The sequence below is a fragment of the Rosa rugosa genome, chromosome 3 (assembly GCF_958449725.1).
Source record: "Rosa rugosa chromosome 3, drRosRugo1.1, whole genome shotgun sequence".
NCBI lineage: Eukaryota > Viridiplantae > Streptophyta > Magnoliopsida > Rosales > Rosaceae > Rosa > Rosa rugosa.
The window spans coordinates 31,928,490-31,948,923 of NC_084822.1; the positions used below are offsets into that span (position 1 = coordinate 31,928,490).

Consider the following 20,434-nt stretch of genomic DNA (forward strand, 5'->3'; position numbering starts at 1 on the left):
GACTGGAAAGAAACATAAGCATTTTTTGGGATAAGCTAATCAGATCAACGGGGTAGAGAATGCGAAGGAAGCTGTATGGTTATGGCATCGCCGTTTAGGTCATCTATCCTTTCGTTATCTTAAGAAGTTGCAACCTTAATTGTTTTCAGTTGTTAGTGATTTGGATTTCCACTGTGACATTTGTGAACTGGCCAAGAGTCACCGTATTTCATATTCACCAAGTCTTAATAAAAGTCATGTTCCTTTTATGAAGATTCACTCCGATGTCTGGGGTCCTGCCAAAATTCCTTCTCTTTCTGGAGCTCGGTATTTTGTAACGTTTATTGATGATTGCATTCGCATGACATGGGTGTCATTACTGAAGAATAAGAGTGATGTATTTGGAATGTTTACCGAATTTCACAAAATGGTGGCAACTCAGTATCAACAATCCATCAGAGTGTTTCAGTCTGACAATGGTGGAGAGTTTGTGAATGGTCCTATGATTGAGTTTTGCCGGTCACATGGAATTCGTCATCAAACCTCCAATTCTTATACTCCTCAACAGAATGGTTTAGCAGAACGGAAGAACAGGCAGTTGATGGAAGTTGTTCGTGCTTCCTTATTTGGCATGAATGTACCTCGGTCCTATTGGGGAGAAGCAGTAAAATCAGCAGCATATCTTATCAACCGTACTCCTTCACGGGTGATTGAGTTTCAGAATCCTCATCAGCAGCTTCATACACTTTTGACCATCCCTTCTATGCCTAATTTGGAGCCCCGGGTGTTTGGGTGCACAGCCTATGTTCATATTCCCAAGCCTCAATACAGCAAGCTTGATCCCCGTGCCCGTAAGTGTATCTTTGTTGGTTATGCTGACTTCCAGAAGGGTTATCGATGTTATGATCCCCTTACTGGCATTATACATGTCTCTCTTGATGTTGCTTTTCGTGAATCCAAACCTTATTACTCAGGGGGAGCTTCTCAGTCTTCCCTTCAGGGGGAGAGAGGTTGTGAAGGGAATCCTCATTCTATTATTGATTTTGATGTCTTTGAAGACTTGGAAAATTTGGAGGATACATTTGAGGGTAGAAATTTGGAAACAGAAAATGCAGTTGCCGAACAGAGCATTGTGAATTCCGAAATAGACAATGCGACTGCCAAATGAAGTGTTGCGAATTCCGAAACAGAAAATGCGACTGCCGAACAGAGTGTTATGAATTCCGAAACAGAAAATGTAACTGCCGAACAGAGTGTTGTGAATTCCGAGACAAAATAGACGACTTTTCTGGATAGTTTGAATCAAAATCAAGACGTATCTGAAGCTCACACACAAGATATTCCCCCTTCTGCATCACCAACTGAAGATCCCGGTCAGAATGATCCTCCTCAGGTACCCCTAAACTTTAATGAATCTTCTGGGTTAGAAAGTGTCGAACCTAGGAAATCAGAAAGGGTTACCAAGGGAATTCCTAAGAAACAATATGAACCAGATATCAAAGCCAAAGCTAAATACCCTATAGCTAATTTTATGTCTAACCATAGGATTTCTGGGTCACATGCACTTGTTGTTGATCAATTATCTATTGTATCTATTCCTAGTAACGTGTAGGATGCATTGACGGATCCAAAATGGACAAAGGCGATGAATGAAGAATTGGAAGCTCTTCAAAAGAATGCAACATGGGAGTTAGTACCTATGCCGGTTGGAAAGAAGACTGTAGGGTGTCGTTGGGTATTTACTGTGAAGCTTAATGCAGATGGAACTATTAATAGATACAAGGCAAGGTTGGTTGCCAAAGGATATACACAACGCTATGGGATTGATTATGAGGAGACTTTTGCACCTGTGGCAAAGATTAATATTGTCCGGATTCTAATCTCACTTGCAGCAAACAAAGATTGGCCCTTGCACCAGTTTGATGTGAAGAATGCGTTTCTTAATGGGAAGAATGCGTTTCTTAATGGGAATTTGGAGGAAGAAGTGTACATGTATGTGCCCCCAGGTGTTAAGAATTACCCAAGTGACGTTGGCAAGGTGTGTAAATTGAAGAAGTCTTTGTATGGCCTGAAGCAGTCTCCAAGAGCTTGGTTTGGAAGATTTTCAAAGTCCATGAAAGCCTTTGGGTACAGACAGAGCAATTCTGACCATACCTTGTTTATCAAACGCAAGAATGGTAAGATTACAGATCTTATTGTGTATGTTGATGACATGATTGTTACAGGGGATGATCTGAAAGAGATGAATGAATTGCAAAAGTATCTGTCAAAGGAGTTTGAAATGAAGGATCTGGGACAACTGAAGTATTTTCTGGGTATTGAATTTGCAAGGTCTAAGAAGGGGATTTTGCTTTCACAAAGGAAGTATGTCCTTGATTTACTTGCTGAAACAGGGATGTTGGACTGCAGACCAATGGAGACACCCATTGAGATGAATCACAGACTTGCTATTTATCCTGATCAAGTTCCAACTGACAAAGGGAGGTATCAACGTCTTGTAGGAAGGTTGATTTATCTTTCACATACTAGACCTGATATTGCTTATGCTGTGAGTGCTGTTAGTCAATTTATGCATTGTCCTAGTGAAGAGCATATGGATGCAGTCTTTCGTATTTTGAAGTACTTGAAGATGGCGCCAGGTAAAGGGTTACTGTTTCAGAAAAAAGATGAATTGGAAGTTGTTGGGTACACAGATGCAGATTGGGCTGGTGATAAAACTGACAGACGTTCTACATCTGGGTACTTCACTTTTGTTGGAGGGAACCTTGTCACTTGGCGTAGCAAAACGCAGAAAGTTGTTGCCAGATCAAGTGCAGAAGCTGAGTTCCGAGGTATGGCACACGGAGTCTGTGAAATGTTATGGATTCGTAATGTCTTGAAAGACCTGGGTTACAAGCTTAAAAAGCCTATGGATTTGCATTGTGATAATACAGCTGCCATTGAGATTGCACATAATCCAGTTCAGCATGATAGAACAAAGCATGTGGAGGTTGACCGTCATTTTATTAAAGAAAATATGAAAATCTTGACAGAAAGGTTATTCGCTTTCCATTTGTAAACTCAGAGGAGCAATTAGTTGATGTTCTTACTAAAGGAGTGTCCAGGAAGGTATTTGACAGCTCAGTTGACAAGTTGGGCATGATAGACATCTATGCACCAACTTGAGGGGGAGCGTAGAATCACTGTAAATCTGTATGTAATTACGATTTTATTTAATTAGGATATCCTGTAATTATGGAAAGATTGTTTCCTATTAGAGTTAGACTACTCCTTTGTACTTGTATATATACCCTCATTGTGGGATGAATAGAATTATCGAATTAACCCTGAATTGAAGTACTCTTTTCTACTGCTTGTTGAAGAATGGTTGTGAAGGAGACGGTGGTTTGTGGCTTCACCATTGAGAGATTTGTGGTTTGACTGAGACGGTGGCTACAATGAGTCGGTACTGATGAAAGACGAGAAGAGAAGTTTGGGGTTTGATATTGTTACTTATGAGATATAGATTTTTTTCTTTTCAATTTCTAAATTCCAAAACTTTGCGCCAAAAAAATGTCGGGCTTTCAAATTTTTAGACTCAAAATTTTGAGGTCGCGCCCAAAAAATTAGAGGGGCGTCTCTAATACTATTAGAGATAAATTTTAATCCGCCACTACTATCATTAGAGACAATCACAAAAAATCTGTCTCTATTAAAATCACTAGAGATGGTTTTTTTAATCCGTCACTAGACTTCGTCACTAAATAACACTTTTGGTGTAGTGATTTCTGGTAGAAAAAAAGGAGACATACCATCAGGTCCAGGACTTTTCGAATGATGCATTTGGAAGAGAGCACACTTGATTCTCTCATCCGTGTATGGAGATAATAATGCTTCATTCATTTGTTGTGTTACTCGACATGGAGTAGCAACAACCACCGTTGCAATGGCGTCTTCGCTAGCATGTTCTGCCGAGAAGATGTTCTGAAAGTAAATTATAAGAAGCCTCTGCACTTCAAGCGGTTCAGTTTGCCAAACATTGTTTTCATCCATCAGACCCTTGATCGTATTATGACTTCTCCTGTTACTTGATTTTCTGTGGAAGTAGGCAATGTTTATGTCCCCCTCCTTCAACCACAAGGCTCTAGATCTTTGCTTCCAATATTTCTCTTGCAAGGAGAGTAATTGGTTGTAGCGAACATGAAGCTCAATTCCTTTTCTCTTCATAGAGTTGAGGAGAATGAGGAAGTTTCATCAAGTCATTTAGCTTATCCTGAATCACTCTCATCTCAGTTTGTTGTTGATTGAAATCAATACAGTGCCAACTACTCAATTTGTCTCCAAGAGCCTTTGTTTTATTTTCAATTTGCTGTAGTGCATTACCCGTAGTAGACATGGCCAATTCTTGCTTGATGATGTTCAAACAATCCTCTCTGCCAAACCAGCATTCCCCAAAACTAAAGGGCCCATTTATTTTTCTTCGATTTGGTTGTTCACTGTAGGCTTTCAACAAGCAAAGGACTATGGTCAGACTCAGAAGGGCTGAGAGTAATAACGTAACCCTGCTATACGAAAATCTATTGCGCCATTGGACAGTTTGAAATCCTTGATCCAGCCTCTTCTTTGTGTGTCTGTTTGACCAGGTGAATCACTACTAACAAAACTCATATCAAAGAGTCCACAGTTAGTCATAGTTCTCCAGAACTATGACTAACTGTGTGTCATAACCTCGTTGAAGTCCTTAGCCATCAACCATGGCAATATACAATTCTGTGCTGCTAGGGATGAAATCAATTTTCATGTTTGGTCTCTACCTCGCTGTGCAGCCACCCTATAGATGCCAATGAATCTCCATAAATCAATGCCAGGCTTGCCAATTTCAACATCTATTTGATTAGGAGATCGAGTGGCTACATACATCAACATGAGTGTTATCTGACCATAGAATGGCAAGTCCTTGGGAGTCTTGCTCATGAGGGACACAAAAGCTATCCTTGAAACCAATTTGGCGTGTGATCAAATCAATGGTGCTTTTCTGAGATGGGGTTTTAGAAAGAAAGATTAGTGCAGGTTTCTTAGCAAGCACAATATCCACTAGGGCTCGTAGGTCTCGTTGTTGACTATTCCTCTGCAATTTCATACCAAGATGTTGCTCTGAAGCATAGTTGGGCAGATTTGTAGCCGACAAAGGTGTGGCAGTTTGGTGGCAGCGTACAAGGGTGACGACGGTGCCTTAGGATTTTCTATAGTTTGATATACGACCTCTAACTACTTAATACACATCTCAAATATTTTATATTACAAAAACAGACATCTATGCATTAGAAGGAAAAAAAATCATATTTTCCTTATATTATTCTATAATTATGTATAAGTAATTAGGTAAACACAATTACACAAAAAATTACTATACAAGACCTTCCCATTTAATACAAGAATAATGTTAGAAACCATCTAATTTAATTTTTGAATTTTTTCGTAAATAAATTGTAATTAAAATATTACTAGAGGTGAGAAACCACAATATTTAGAATTTCAGAAATAACATTAAATGTTTTTAAAATAGATCGCTTTTCTCCCATTTTTTTCTTAGTTTTTTATTTTTTTGGTTCTAAATGTTATGATTAGTCAATTTATTTTCTAATATAAAACATCACAGTTAGAAAACTTTGTAATTGTTAATTTGTTTGGCCCTCCAATGACAATTTCGTAGTTTCGAACCACCACTGTGGAGAAACTGGTGATATAGTTTTGGTTGAATGTTCAACTCATAATTTTGTACTTGATCAACATGGGTGTTTGGTGAATGAGAACTCAAATAATACCAAACATATTTCTAGTCATCTATTTGAAGGGAACAATAATAAATTTTTATAGATTTCCCAATAACTAACACAAGTAATTAATTGGTCATTCAGTCAATATACTAATCATATCGAACACTACTTTAATATAGTCAAATAATAGGATATTTCATGGTTTTTGAGATTAAAGATATTTTAGGTACTTTGAGTTATGTATTTAGTAAAATATTAGAATGAGAAATTAAATGGGTGATGTATTGAGTAGGGAGTGTGCAGTAAGTAGTTAGAGGTGTGTATTTAAAAAAAAATTAAAATATGTCAGAGCTCAATTTTTTCAATAATGAAAAAACAAATGTGCACCATTTGCCACTCAAAATATATTTTTGTTCTTCAAGGTTTATTTTTATTTATTTTTGGTATGTCAACATGACGGGAGGTTAGTCGGTATGATCCATCGCATCCATTGTCTGAGTTGTGATCGTATACGATCAAGCTATCTGCATAACCAAAATCTTTACGCAATCTGTTGATTGATGATGTGAAATAATGGAAATGGTTGATAAAATTTCAGCCTCATCTATAGGTACTCCAATTGCATGCGATGCCATCAATTCCATTTGTTATGTTCGTAAAGTATCATCATGCAAAAACCAAAATTCTTTACACTCTCTCTCAGCCTTTTGTTTTATATTGGTCGTTGTCATATATACATGCGCTGTGCAAGAGTTCATATATATGGTGGTAAATCTCTGATAATATGAACCTATAAAATCTGGAACTGTGAGAAAGAATAACTGTTTTGGTAAGGCATGTGTAGACGTATGCCAACCCACAAGACTCAAACGTCTTTCGGTGATAATGAAATTAGACGAACTTAGATTATTCTTTTTGCCTGTAAAGTTGGCAATCTTTTCCAGTTTTCCCATTACTGTTCTTATAAGAATTATTTGATTGTTGTCTTGATCCTCATCAAACAATTTCTACGGTCAATATCTGTAGTTTGTTGCTATTCACCATATAATAATGCGCGCTGAAAATTGAGAAAATACATCAATCTTATTCATGCATATCAAATGAAAGAATCGTGATATATTGAAGATCATTGGGCATAAAAAAGAATCCTTGTGAGTAGAGGAAACAGCCATGCACCATGCTCGGCAATACCTTTTCTAAAGTCACATATACCAGGCAACCTGCTAGGGGATAAGTACAATCGAAATTGCACCACGAATGCCCCTAAAAAATAAAGATATATTGCTCGCAATATCGCACAAAGTCGGGAAAAGTCATAGGGACACCCTATTTCAATGATCTCTTTAGCATTCACTTGCCAATAAGTGAATCTATTTTCCCACCTATAAAGGAATCTTTTTCTTTTTTTGTTACATTGGAGGGGATTAAGCCTAATCCTAACCCATTTTTCCACCATCCTTCACAATGGCTACCTCAAGGGTTTAAAAGTATTGAGGTTTTAAGAGCTACTAGTTGCAAGATGCATTCAACTGTGTTAATTGGATCACCATTGAAAGATGATATGATATTTCCCCATTGCTATTTAATTACCCTTGTTGCCAAACACTCAAAATGTTCCTCATTTGTCTCAAGCTTTCCATCTAAATTGAAAGCAAACTATGCAATTGCCATTTTGCTGCATGCTACTCGAAAGATCCAGCATTTATGAACACATTTGCCTCAAATATAAGGAAGAGGGAAAAACAAATCATGCATGTTTGAAACATTAATTTCATGCATGCACCACTTAACTTATCTCCTAGGGCACCGCTGCAATTGCAAGAAACGTACGGCTAACTATCCAAAAGAATTTGCAACAAAGAAATAAACCTGTAGCTCATCAATTATTAATGTGTAGTTGCGTCCATAACTTTGATATCAAAATAATTGGATTGTGTTGACCATGAAATTAAATCGATCCGTTCCTATCCTGTAATAGCTAGCTAGGATCACAAATGCTAATTCGAATTAGAATATTTGTACATGTGGTCGTAGCTAACTAAGATGCCGACAAGACATTGGTGGATGCAGTTAAAACCGGTGAGAAAAATTAGGCTGACAGAGTCCTGCTTCCTTTCCCTTTAGGGCAATGTAGCCTTCAATACCTTCATCAATACCAGAAGCCTCAGTTATCCTATATGATTTGAACCTTGTCTGGGGTCTCAATATACTTAAATTAATGGTCCCATCCCCATGCCATATGGTATGAACATAATTGTGGGCATATTTTTCCTTCGTTTCATTTGAATTCATTATATCCAGGGTTCCAGGGTTATGATCAATAACATTATACACTTGATCCAGTATAGATTGTATTGCAAAGAAAAAAAAAAGAATTGTATTGCAAAAAAAAAAAAGAATTTAAGCCTAATTTATCATCTGGAGGCAGGAAGGGTTTGCATGGATTTACATGTCCCCCTGAAACCAAATTGACGTGAGCCTACAATTGATGTCTCCAAACTAAATTATCACATCAATTGGGGCTTTGGAGTTTTCAACTTAAAATCGGAAAGAAGTACCCATGCCATTTCGGGTATTTTGAGTCTCAATTCATTCTCGGCCATTAATTCTACTTAAGTTATAATATATAACTACTTTAATTATCCATGCCAAAGGTATATATATTTCACGTCATCAAATGCAAATGCATGTTATTCATTTGTTTAGCTCAAAATCACATCATGATAGTGGACTAACTTCTACAAGAGTCCCAACTTTGAACTAGAAGCTAGCTACGTACTATGCCTAACTAGCTAGGTAATTGATTTCCTCCTTCATATATTCTCAGTAGAGATCGAGCCACCATTCCATGCTAGGTCCAAGCACAGACATGATTCGAAGACGGACCGACCTAAGTTTTCCACCTGGGCATCTTCGGATGCAGTCTAGCTATATGTCAACAAAGTGCCTTTATCTGTTTTATAAATAAGTTCGAATTCGGGATACTTTGTCATCAAAAAAAAAAAAAAACAAAGTTCGGGATACTTGAGGAATAAATTAGGTTCATAATGAAAGATTAACTATTGATCTTTGCATGTCATGAGGGATGTCTAAAATAAAGGGCCATTTTGTATTTGACATGTGTACTGACCTGTCTCTTTGGCCTTTGGGAGTTTGGGTGACATCTTGAAAGATTTAGCTATTACATGTACACAGTACACCGCAATCATTAGAGAATAGGTGACATCAAACCATTTATATTTTATTGATGCCAATAATCTAAACAAAATTTTTACCCACAAAGTTCCAATTTTGCCCTCATAAATTAGAAAAACTAATATTTTTTAACCTATAATAAAATTGAAAATAATTACAGAAAGAAATGAAAAGTAAAAATTTAAGAACATGATCGTCTTCCACCCAGACCTCCTTCTCAAATCATCTGATAGTTTCTTCTCTTCCTATTTATTTTATGCTCAGAATTAGGGTTATGACAATAACTATTAATTATGGAAGATGATAGTGAATTAGGGTTATGACTATCATTTATTAATTATGACAATCACCCAGACCTCCATTATTGAGGATATATAGTGGATGAGATTAACAATGACAGCATCAAGTTTCTTTGGAGCTTTTAATTTGGACATGGCTATAGATGATAGAAATGTCTCCAGAGCAAATGTTCACATATTATGCTTGACATGCGCCTCAGCGAATCGATCGACCTCATAGACCAAGGAGTAGATTGCATCCTCCACCACTTGCGTGTGTTGTTTATAGCTGCTGTAGTACTTCTGGTGTGTATAACTGCTTATCATTCTATTTGTTCAATTTTTTTTATTTGATTGCTTTTTAGATATTTTACACAAGGGAAACAAGGGAATATTTATAAAATATATAAGATATAGGGTGAATTGAGAAGATAATAGGATGGTAATAGCCTCACCCTAAACAAAATGTTCCAATAGACAAGAGATTATTTATTGAAAAAGTCTCATCCATGGTCATTGACTAATTGTGAAATTTATTTAAAAGACATTGATGACAATGGATTTCATTGACTTGCCATTCACAACCTCTTGTTTTGGAATTGAGAAGATCGATGCTCCTAGTTCTAGCACGCACCTTGCATGAGTAGATGATGTGCCTGAATTTGCTTTTCATTGATATGGCGTTATTTCCGGGGACTACATGTTTTTCTCTCGGTGTTTTCTTGTTATCAATGTGGTAGTGACTTGCTCTTGCACGTGGTCTGGATGGTTTGGGACACGGTGTTGATGAAGGGGAAGTGGCTGTTCGTAATGTTGGCTGCAAGGATTTATCGTGACTCTCGGAATTGGTCTTATACTGTAGCCCGAATTGAGGGGCGATTAGTTTGGTTAGGGGTTGGACCCATTTGACTCATGGATGTCACTGTGGATGACGGACCCATAACTAAGGTTGTTTTTAGGGAGGAGAGAGTGGATAACTTATGTCCACCACCGGTCATTCCCGACTTATGTAATTTTACTATTTTGGAATAAAAAGTTTTTCATTCTCAAAAAAAAAAAAAAAAAATCTCGCCGTGTATTATCCAACCACAACTAACTAGAATATTGGATTGTTAGCAAAAATAAAGGGGTGATGTGATCTTGGCATGGGGTAATCGATCGTCTTAGGGGAGAAAAAAAAAATTACTTTGGTAATAGTTACGGAACCAACCCACGCATTTGAGATGTGATACCTAATGTCCTGATCCCTCACACACAAATATCTTATGATATCATATACAAGTTCTTGGCAACTGTTTTATGGAGGTCTAGCCTCTTTCCTGGTATTATCCCAGATGGATTTGGATCCTCTAAAGTTAGATTTCATGAATTTACGTAAATTTCATAAAATCTACACCATCTAGTTATTTTAACTGTTTAGATTAGACCACGTTGATATCTTATTTAGATTTAAAAGACAAAATTAAAAGTTAAAACTTGACGGAACTACTGCCGTTACCTATTGTTCCATCTGCACTTCTTCTTATGCAGCTTTGTCTTGTCATCGTATGCATATGAACCAGCTACGTCTTTCTTCTTCAATTAATTCCTCATATATGATGAAACCTAGATTTGATTTGCGCTTATTTGAGAAATTGTTATTCACCAAATTCCAAATATGGAGTAACCTAGATCTGATATGCAGTAACCGGCCAGATGAAGTTTTGACCTACGAATCTCAAATTAAAGTTCTTAAATTGAATTGAAGCCTAAAAAGTACATAGTCTGCCTCTTCTTTTCATCCATATATGTAAGGCCAAATTTCATAACCATATTTTTACTTCTTTTGTGTTGAAGGCGCAATTCTTCACAGGATTGTTTCATTGACAGAATTAATGTTCTCACCTTCAAAGCAGCCAGGTTAAAGGAGGGAAAGCAAAAAAATCAAATCAAATCAAAATTACTTGAAAGAATAATATGTAGAATAAAAAAAGATTACTTGCAAAAGAGAAACATTTTTGTTACTGGAAGACAGAGGAAGAGAAAGAAAAGAGGAGAGAAAGACCAATAATATAAGGGGGGATATGAGAAGTGCATCCATCCAGTTCGTCAAAAGAGGACTGGCTTTTTTTTTTCTTTTACCACATCTTAACGACATTAACATTCAATTGAGAAAAAATAGTATAGAAATGAATGTTAGCTTATGTGGCACAATAAAATTCATTAGATTAAAAGGAGGAGTAAGATTTTATGAAATTTACGTAAATTCACGAAATCTAACTTTAGGATCCTCTAATCCATCCCGGATGACAAAAGTGCGATCGATATGAGTACTTACAGTTCAAAAATAACAGCCGCTCATATTTTAGGTCTTCCATTTCTGGTCTAAATATGTAATTAATATACTTATTGGGAATTAGATTTAGGTTACATACAGGGATACAATTAGAAAATTAAGAGCATATCGTAAACTCGATAGGTAGCCATGAAGGCGCTTAAGGCATGAGCGTACAGGCTTTGGTTGCGTGAAGCTAAGTCATAATTCTCGCTAGTCGATCACCATGGCATGGGAATCTCTCAATTCTTGGTTATCCTTTCCCTAAAATATGGAATATTTATTAGTACGTAAGTAGGTTACTTAATTATTATTTTTGTTTTTGTTTTGAATAATAAGCTTATAAATGGCCTGTGAAACTCTATGTGATAGTCATGGCTCCAGTACTGTGTAGAGTGTAGTCGATCGATCAACAACTATGAATATTCCCAAGCTCATGTTCAGACTAATCTTTGGTGGGTTTTCAAAACAAATGTTTCTCCTCACTCTTTGCTCAATTTCTGTTAATTTCAATTGGCTTTCTGATCTTTGTGTTCCTGCGCTTCTTTTATTTTTTATTATTTTATACAGGAAATGTCATCGCTACGTTCTTCTTCTTTTGGTCGCCAATGTAAGCAGCACCGTTAGATTTATGAAACTTTAACGTACTAATTTAGATACTGATTAATATATTTTGGTGTATTATTAGGAGTAAAGTAAAACAAATCATAAAGAACAAGTTTACAGAGCAGCTCTTAAGCATTTCGTACCAGATCACTTTTTTCAAGCGCCTCCGATCTGCTTGGTATATAACCCTTCACTTTTCTTACCACTGTCGTGAATGCATGCTAATCTTTAATTTTCTTACCTATAAGCGTGGAATAGTTGATCGAGTATCTCCTTCTTTTGTCTCCGTCCAAAGGGTAATGGTCTATTACTTGCAATTGATCGAGCATTTGTTTTAAATTAGCGGATCGTGTTTGTGTATGTTTTATCATTTTATATTTTACGTAAAATAGGATTCAATTTGGCTCAATTTCTGTACTGCATCTAGGGTTTCTAGCTAGTTTCTACAATTCATTATTGTTTTCTTGGCATATATATATTTTTTCCAATTAATAATAACTGGTCAATTTGATCATAGCAAGAAAAAAAAACAGGTATCGCTTGCCCTATGTGTCACCAAACAACATTTTCATATCAAGCATCAATGGCATTGGTGCAGCTATTGAAGCCATGAACCCAGAGGCGGAACTACATGGGGGCGGGAGATGGCCCTGGCCTCCCAAATTTCTGAAAATGTAGACGTGTGCATCTGTAATTGGTTATAGATTTAATGAGATTGAGACCATAATCATCATGATTGGCCCCCTCAATTACTCAGATATGCATGAACTGATTTCATCAATAAGAAATAATAATATATTTCAAACTTGTATAGTATAATTTATTTATCTAATATATTAATAAATGCTTGTGAAAAAATAAAAAGAAGATCTAAATGAATACTGTAAAAGAAAACATTAATAAGTAACTTAAATATTAAAGCTTGATTTTCAGCTGATAAATATATCATACGTTAAATTAATTTTTAAAACAGATTTTTTTGTCAAAAATACTTCATCATTTTTCGGCCCCCCTACATGTAACTTTCTAGCTAGTTCCGCCACTGCATGAACCTGTTCATCCTCATGATGTTTGCCCCGAAGAGTGAGAAGGAACAACTTCTTGAATTGCTCCCGTTTGTATTCTCGTTTAAGCACCATGAGAAATCCAAAGAATTATCTAAACTACACTGAACAGAATATGAAACGTACGTTTGGGTTTCATCATGGTAATTAAAGCTAGTGATGGAAGAATAAGTAATCAAAACTACGATAATACAATTCATCACAGTGTTGTAATTTGATATGGAATACATCATGCATGAAGTAATGGTTTCAAATGAGGACCAGACCAGAAGAGTGGTTCTAGTATTGATTTGTCCTTGTATCAAAGTATTCTCGTTTGTAAACCAAGTGATGAAGTCACAATTTTGGCGAAAAATAAAAGGCAAATTGTAATAACCTAATCTGCTTAGTTTCTTAGGGGAAATATCTCTAGAGGCGGGCACCTATGCCAGAAGATCACTTTCATATGAGTAGGTATGGCATTTCCAATAAGTGCTTGGCATGTGGCAAGCACGTACACAATGCTTGTGGCCACAAGAACAATTAAAGCGCATGCATAAGTGCTCCTTTTTTTCAAAAGAAATTTTGATGTACTAGTTGCATGATCTTCTTCGCATGGGAAGAGATAGATTAGACTGTCTTCTACAGCATCTGAGCATCCCACTTAAATACTTAATTGGATTAATTTTTGCTTAAGCCCTAGTTTTGGATTAAATTGCTTTGTGGAAATAAGTTGCTAATTTATGGTTTGATCGAGTTACTCAAGATATAAGTTTTTCCGCCTACTTACGTTTAATATATGATTACTACGTACATTCCTTAATTTCCATCAAGAGGAAGACAAAATTTCTTTCTTCTATTTTGGATTAATTTTTTTAATCTACTATATCTTTCTAAATTTAACATATTGTAACATACATGTTTCGAAATAGAAACAGTTTCATACTTTTGTTACTTTAACTGTCAACTCAACCACTAAATATACTGACATGTCAAACGGACCATTTGCCAGACAAACCGACCATTTGCAAGACAGCAATCTGTACATGCATGTAGGTATATATTTTTGGAGGACTTGACTATGCACACTTTTTGCACTGTTGCTCAACAAATTGAAAGGTAGCATTGTAATTTTATCTCATTTTGAATTTGATTTCACAACGTCAATGTGTTAACGGTCAAAATGACCATCAAAGTGACACAGGTGCAATACTAATACAAATTTCAAAAAATATGCGATGTCAAATTAAATGAACGGAGGAGCTTACCATTTACATCTTTGGAATTTCATTGTTCAATCATAATGGAGATCGCCAATTCCTAACATTATTATTCCTATGCAGAGCTCACTCATAATATTATGATTAATGAACTATGGATACAAATGTTCCTAGACTTGTTTGGATTATATGCTAATTATTGTTTCCTCCATTTCGTACCTGAATTTATGTGCATGGAAGATTCTATCACATTAGTTCACGTTCTCTCTCTCAGCTCACTCTTATTTAATGTTTTGTCCCTTTGACAAAATCCTTCCTATTTTTTTTTGACTCGTTTAAGACTTTAATTAGTTCTGCTGTAGCACGGGGTTCAGGTTTTATGTCCCCCCCGTTGCAAAATTATGAAATTAATATAATAAATGGAACCAGGCGTGGGGCTTAGCCTCCCAGCTAGGCTGGGTTCCAAACCCCTTTCAAAAAAAAAAAAAAAGACAAAATCCTTCCTAATTATCCTTCATAAGTTAATAAAAAAAAATTGGAATCCATTAACCCTGCTTAACTGCTTTCATTTGTTCTTTCTCTTTTTCATTGAGCCCTTTCGTTTTTTAGTCCTCATGGAGCAAGAGCTACGCGGTACATGGAAGAAGGGTCAATGCTAGCTAAGTTTAATTTTACGTGCAATTTCTCAGTAAGACAAACAATGCATATAGGGATTATTCTTTTCTTCATAGAGTTTAAGACTTCGAGAATTCAAATTAGGACACTTGCTAGTTGCTTGTAATAAAATGCTCCGTACAATGAGCCTGAAAATAGTGAGTCCTATGAGTCAATTTGGTTCCTCATCCCACTAATTGTGACCTAATTAAAGTCTTAAACGAGTCAAAGACAGCATCAGCTAGACAAGATTTAGTGTAAGCTGTGCCCAACAAATTTTGTGTTTGCATGATGATACGCAATGGCGGACCTAGAAAATTAGTTATACGGGGGCGAATTTAAACCATAATAACTAACGAAAATTGAAATTTTTGTCCACCCATTTCTAAAAAAACAATTTATGCATAAAACATATGAAAATAAGGAGAAATTTTTATGATATTAGATTTATTTTTTTTGAATCAATGAAAGAGCTTTATTAATAGAACTCAACTGAGTTGATTACAATCATGTAGAAGCACATCTCGAATATCTTCAGGTGCTTGTTCAAACCAAACAAAACCTTGCTCTGCCTCAAAACCTAAAGCAGCTAGGCGGTGAGCCACCGCATTACATGATCTAGGAGTGTGTTGAATTTTCACACCTTGCAGCATTCTCCAACTTTGTTTTATATCATCAATCAAACCTCCATTGGCTAGTAACTCATATTGAGGGCTGGAAACTTCATTAAGTGCTTCTAAGCAGTCACTTTCGATTACAACATTATGTAACTGTAATGAGAAAAGAAGATCCATGCATGAAATCATCAAAATCATGACACTTGTGGGGACAAAAGCTGCATAATATACTTTCAAATGCATAAAATTGTCCAGAATTTTTATATATATCAGTGTGTATATGATGAAGCAGTGTGGGCAGCAGCCCCCACTAGCCCTATGCTAGATCTGCCAGTGATGATACGATGAATTTGACAACCTGCGCAATGGAAATTGACAATACTACTATATATACATACTTTGATAATATTTTAGATGCATGCATGTGGTTTCAGTGCCAAATTTTGTTTCAACTTCTATTATTAGAGTCTTTTTTCTGTTTGGTAGTACAAATTATAGAAGGACTAAGGGTTGCCTTTTATTGCACGTTTTTTTTGCCCCCCATTTTCATAAAAACCATGAAGAATCCTTAACTCATAAAGTCATAAGTTGTAGAGACTACATTTTTCATTCTGTATTAAGATAATTACCAACAACAAAATATTGTCATAATATTGAGATTTGTAGGTCAAACCAATAGAACCTCCTTTAGCATAAAGATGAAATCTAGCAGATCAATTTAAACTATCATCGACCCAATATAACTTATATTGCTCATCTAGGCACACAATTGTAGTACTCTGCTTGAGACACAATATAGAGTATAGCAATCATCAATCCACTTACTTGATAATGAGAGTAGCAAACCCAGATGTTTTATAGTCTCTTGGCATCGAAAGGGATCTAGGTGTCCAACCACTACTGCCACTACCGTCAATTCCCAAAGCCAGAATATAGGCATCATCGTGCAACAACCTATGCCAGCCAATGTCTCTGACAAAGCTTTGAGACGTCCTCTACACTACCCAAGCTGCCCTATTTATTCTGAAGAGCATGTTTAATTTTTTATCCATTTTAGCAATTGTCCTAGCTATTTTGGCTTCATTTTAATTTGGATTAAATAATGCTTACTACCTTGTACTTTCAAGGGTTCATCAGTTCAGTCCCTGCACTTTTAATTTAATCAAAAAAGTCCTTGCACTCTCCACTTTCATCAAATCGATCCAATCTGTCACTATTCCGTTAATTTTCGCTGTTAAAATGCTGACGTGGGACCTTCTCACAGGGAAAATTCCCAAACTACCCATCGCTAGACAGCCCGCCGGCGTGTCAGTGTTGTGAAAGCAGATGGGTAGTTTGGAAATTTTCCCCGAAAATTGATGGAGTGGTGACGGATTGGATCGATTTGATGAAATTGGAGAGTGCAGGGACGTTTTTGATTAAATTAGAAGTACATGGACTGAACTGATGAACTCTTGAAAGTATAGGGTAGTAAGCAGAATTTAGTCCTTTTAATTTTTAGCTATCATACTCCTAAATATAGAGAGTGAGATGAAACTTTCTATTATTTTTGTTAATTTAAATTACTCAATTTAAGTTATTATGTATAATTTATAAATAAATTTAAACTATTTTTTTAGTATTTAAAAATAATATAATTTCAGAAGTACCTAAAAGCATAAGAGAACAGCATGTAAAGTATATTAAAAGACATATATTAAAAGTGGCTAGCCAAAAGCATCTAAGAGTATCTTTAGCAGACTCTTTATTTTGGCTTCTTAGCTATTTTGGAGAGCATGTTTAACTTTTAATCTGCATCAAACTCTTAAGTAGCTCTAAATTATAACTTTCAGTTATCGCTTCTAAATATAGAGAGCGAGATGGGACTCTCTATAATTTAAAATATTCATTTTGAGTTTTTTTATGTAATTTATAAATACACTTAAACTATTTAATTTTTATTTAAAAAATAATATAAAAATGATTTTTTAGCTACTTTTGCTAAAATTTGACTAAAAAATGGCTAGCATTGCTAAATATGCTCTTAGCAGACTCTCTATCTTGGCTCCTGAGCTATTTGGAGAGCGTGTTTAGCTTTTTATCAATTTTAGCAGTTGCATCAAACTCCTAAGTGGCTCTTCATTTTAACTTTTAGTTATCTCGCTCCTAAATATAGAGAACAATATGAGGCTCTCTATTATATTCGTGAATTTAAAACATTCATTTTAAGTTATTCTATGAAATTTATAAGTACATTTAAACTATTTTTATTTATTCAATAAATAATATAAATTCAAATCTAGCTAAGATAGAGAGAACTGATGCAACACTGTAAAGGTCATGTGTTCGATTCTCACTGACATATGTAAGGCTGGGGTGGGCTAAATGTATTTTTTTAATAATAAAAAAATACAGATATATTTCTAAAGTGGATAGCCAAAATGACTTTTTAGCTAGTTTGGCTAAAATTTAACTAAAAAATAGCTAGCATTGCTAACAATGCTCTTAGCTACATTGGCTAAACTTAACTAAAAAATAGCTAACATCACTAAGAGTATCTTTAGTAGAATTTCTATTTTGGCTCTTTAGCTATTTGGAGAGCACGTTTAGCATTTTTAATTTTAGTAACTGCACCAGACTTCTAAGTGGCTCTACATTTTAACTTTTAGTATCTTGCTCCTAAATACAGAGAGCGAGATGAGACTCTCTAGCTATTGTTTTTGTTAATTTAAAACTTTCATTTTAAATAATTCTATGTAATTTATATATACATTTAAACTATTTCCTCTTCATTCAATATATAATATAAATTCAAAAACTCTTTATTTTAAGGGTGGTGCTATTCACACATCCTCTCTATTTTTCTATTACTTTAATTCAATTTATTTTTATAAATTACCCTAACTACCATCCTTTGCAATTTTGATTTTTTTTTTTTTAAGTCAATCATCACCAAATTCTAAACTCTTATTTTCCCGCGGATGAGGACTTCAAAACTCTTTCTGATTTCTTCTTTCCTTTTCCATCAAAAACTTCTCTAGCAAAGCTATTCCATCTCTCTAATATGATGCTTTGAAGTTTAATTATGGCAGAACAAGCAATTTTAGACCCATCTTTGGAGAAAATTTTACATCTGATCTGCAATGGAGATATGGAAGAAAAATATGAATTTAGTGATCATTCGAGCCCATTTGAATCCATCATTCCTAGTAAGATTCTAACTCAAATTATTTGGTGTATTTCAATCCATTGCTCTCGATCAGTTTCTCAACGATTTGGTGGATCTAGGAGCTTTAAATTTGTGCTTTCTATTCATCTTAGTTTGATTTTTGTACGGGCAGTGTGTTAATCATGGTTTTGACTTAAGTTGATTGATAATTTTGAAGTCGTTGACGCTTTGATTTTTTATTTTTATTTTATTTTTTATCTTCTGGATACCTCATCGCATATATATTGTGCTTATACTACTGTGCTAGTTTTACATGTAGTGATGTATAAGAACAAGAAACAATTGTTTTCCGCTGGCAATAAAAGCGAAAAGATGATTTAACAAGGCTAAAGGCAGAGCTGCTAGACACATTGAAACTATTATTGTATTACACTAGCATGATTTAACAAGGCTTTGAAACATTAGATCAGAGATGAACCAAAGAGAAAAAAAAGCATGATTGATTCATGATTGACTTGTCAATGAAAAGAGAAAAATTAATAATCAGAATTGCAAAGAAAGATAGTTAGAATAATTGATTTATCATTGAAAAGAAAAAAAAGAAAAAAATAATAATCAGAATTGCAAAGGAGGGTAGTTAGGGTAATTTGTAAAAATAAATTGAATTAAACTAACAGAAAAATAGAGAGGGTGTGTGAATAGAGAAAATAGGTGTGTGAATAGCACTACCCTATTTTAAATACATTTTAACTAGAATTGATGCATACTTATTTTAAAAGTGGTTATCCAAAATAGTTTTTTTTTTAGCTCTTTTTGCTAAAATTTATCTAAAAAAATAGCTAGTATTGCAAAAAATGCTCTTAAAAGCTTTGCTCTCAAAAATAGTTAAAGACCAAAGATAGAGAGTCTATTAAAGATTTCTCAACCACATATGCTAAATAAATATGTTAAATTATCTACCCTGTTTGTTTATTTTGCTTTTCTTTTGTTCTTTATATAAAAAATAGGGGAAAATGCACCAACAGTGTCCGGAGACTCTGAGGACTGTCAAAATGATACCTGGACTTTTAAACGTATCAATGTGATACATGGACTTCTATTTTGTTGTCAACGTAGTACCTATGACAGCTTTCCATCACGGTGCCGTTAAGTTGACCACGTGTGACGCACGTGAGGTGCAAAATGAGAGCTAAATGACTGATGTTCCCCTCAAATTGCTTTTTTATCTGATTTATGATTTTATATGAATAAAATAATTAATTAAAATGGATTTTATAAATAAGAGAGAGAGAGAAATAAAGAAGAATTAAAAAAAATTCTTCTTCTCTCTCATTCATCATCAGTTACGTACCCAGAATCCTCCGACTTCACTCTCAATTCTGTGGCCTACAATTGCCTCTAACCGAGAGCTTGCATTCAAGGTTGACCACACTGTCCTTAAATCCGTGGCTATCTTTTCCATTATCTTTTGTGAAAATCGAAACCCAGTACGGTATTTGGTGAAGATTGAAGAGAAGGAGAAGATCTAAAATCTTAATCAGCTCCATTAGAGACTGATCAGTTTCTCAAAACCCTAATAGAGAGGAGAGGAGATTGAACGAGGACTTCGAAAGCTTGTTTCTTT

At 35.1% G+C, this 20,434-nt stretch overlaps 1 long non-coding RNA gene across 1 annotated transcript; it reads left to right on the forward strand.

Annotated features, from left to right (window-relative positions):
- The first annotated feature begins 12,091 nt into the window (after positions 1-12,091).
- LOC133738401 (uncharacterized) lies at positions 12,092-12,735 on the forward strand. Its single transcript, XR_009860107.1, has 3 exons — positions 12,092-12,132; positions 12,211-12,306; positions 12,662-12,735. It is a non-coding gene; the product is annotated as an uncharacterized LOC133738401 (long non-coding RNA).
- Positions 12,736-20,434: the final 7,699 nt, after the last annotated feature.